At 38.1% G+C, this 2,224-nt stretch overlaps 1 non-coding gene across 1 annotated transcript; it reads right to left on the bottom strand.

Moving 5' to 3' along the window:
- Positions 1-1,745: 1,745 nt before the first annotated feature.
- On the bottom strand, positions 1,746-1,816 carry TRNAG-GCC (transfer RNA glycine (anticodon GCC)). Its single transcript has one exon. It is a non-coding gene; the product is annotated as a tRNA-Gly (tRNA).
- Positions 1,817-2,224: the final 408 nt, after the last annotated feature.

Raw genomic sequence — 2,224 nt, 5'->3', positions numbered from 1 at the left:
CATTTTTTTTACACTGTTGCCATTTATTTCTCACTTCATATCCCAACATACATACACTGAAATGTATGCATTTTTTGTGTATAGTGGATTCATCAGTAATGTGCTGCAATCATCGGATTACTGAAAATATTTAATTTTGGATGGAGTAATCTTAATACATTTGTGGGAGGAATGAGTTGACTTGCTTACAGTTTAATACATTAGCTGCGGTAGTGAGGTGACGAGCTTGAACAGAAGAAATTCCATTCTATGCTATGTTAGCGTTGCTGTGTCAGCGTTGCTGTACTCACCTAATTGTGGTTGCAGGGATTGAGTCATAGCTCGTGGCCCTGCCTCTTCACTGGTCGCTGGTAGGTCACTCTCTCCCTGCTCCATGAGCTTTTTCATACATCATCTTAAAGCTACGTAGGGTTCCTGCCTCCACTATGTCACTTTCTAAAACCTGTTCTGTGATTTGTTGGCAATCGTGTCATTACGATTTCGTGAGTCATGTACATTATAACATTATTTTTGGTTATATACATGGAAAACAGAACACATACAGAGATAATAAAACACAACGTGTGTTTGCGATATTTCGTTTGAGAGGACGTTTCGTCCTCCAGAATCTTTATCAATTCTTAGGTGAGAGTTGATAAAATCGCTGGTGGACGAAACGTCCTGTCAGTAAAATACCAAACATCGCATATTGTGTTTTATTTCTACACTTCTCGGTATATAACACCCTTGACATAAGCCATTAAGTCCTCGGCATAGGAAGGTAATGAGAATTGATCCATCTCGGGAAAGGTCAGCCAAATATTCTTAGATCAAAAACCTTTCACTAGCACGAAGGTGCCCACTCCTTGATGCTAAAAGTATTTACAGATTAATGAAATAAAAAAATGATGTTCAGTATACCTATGATTTTATTGATTTTGATACAGTGATTTAAAGATTATATTGCTAGAAATTGTTGGCCACGTTGACAAAAGCAACAGTTCGAAAAGCATTGCGAGTCACTTACTCTTTTCGTTATGTTTAATAAGACTTTGTAGCGACGTGGAGAAACACAAGAATTTTTTTGGTCTTTAAATGAGGTATGTGTAGCAGACACACTCTCAGCTTATATGTATAGTACTCATACTCTCACTATTAATGTATAGTACACATACCTATTATTAATCAAGTATAATCACATACTGCCACTATGTATGAAACACATATCGCCATGTATATCACATACATTTTTACCAAGTATAATATTAACAAATACTCTCTCGTACTACAAATTGAGAATAGTGAACTTTATGAATCTAACAGTGTGAAAAACAAGTCGTGGAAGGGGATCTAACGTAGTCGGGTGTTGTTAGACTCTCTCAGTACTCACTACACTTCAAGTGCGTGTACACACTCGAACTGTTCATGAATGTCTTTTTTCACACTTCTTCAGTACGTTTATATACTTATGAGTGTATGTACGAACACCGGTGTGTTTTCTCACACGTTTGCGAGTACGTGCACCCGGGTATGTATTCTCAGTTGGTGTACTTTTGGTGCTTTGCAAAATTAAACTGAAGACTGAGAAAGTAGCCATTCTATTTCCTTCACTGCTGTACAATGTTTATGTTCGTTAACCATGTGCAATTCTTGAGTAAAACGTTTGGATGTCATAATCTGCAATGCAGATACTGAATGATTGATGGTGAATCTTTCATTTCACATTGTCTTCATGGCAGACGGCTTAATTAAGTTAAGAAAATCATTGCATCGGCCGGGAATCGAACCCGGGCCTCCCGCGTGGCAGGCGAGAATTCTACCACTGAACCACCGATGCTTATGTACAAGTGACGGACCAACATTTACTAAAGTTACATATCTATAAATAAATTTTTTTGGGTGTTTATACTAGAAAATGTTGTGTTCGGACAATTTACCTACGAATATTAACTCAGTGTGACTTGTTTCTGTTGGGATCCATAATTTTATATAGGAAACGATCTACAACAGCCGACAGTAAGTACAGTGGCGTTGCTAGAGTTGGTGACGCCAGGAGCGGCATCTTTGGTGTCATCCCCATGAAGTCCAAGGTCGGGGGGATGGGGAAGTAAACACCAGTTATGTCACTACTGCATGACCAGTGACAAATGTTTAGCAATAAGAACGTTTAGGGCCATAAACCGAACAGGAGAATACTTCTCAACTTTATTAATGATAAATAATCGTAGTAATATTGAGGAAACAT

Source organism: Cherax quadricarinatus, chromosome 1, assembly GCF_038502225.1.
Source record: "Cherax quadricarinatus isolate ZL_2023a chromosome 1, ASM3850222v1, whole genome shotgun sequence".
Taxonomy (NCBI): domain Eukaryota; kingdom Metazoa; phylum Arthropoda; class Malacostraca; order Decapoda; family Parastacidae; genus Cherax; species Cherax quadricarinatus.
Note: the sequence above shows the minus strand (reverse complement) of the source record. Positions and strands in the feature narration are given on the sequence as shown.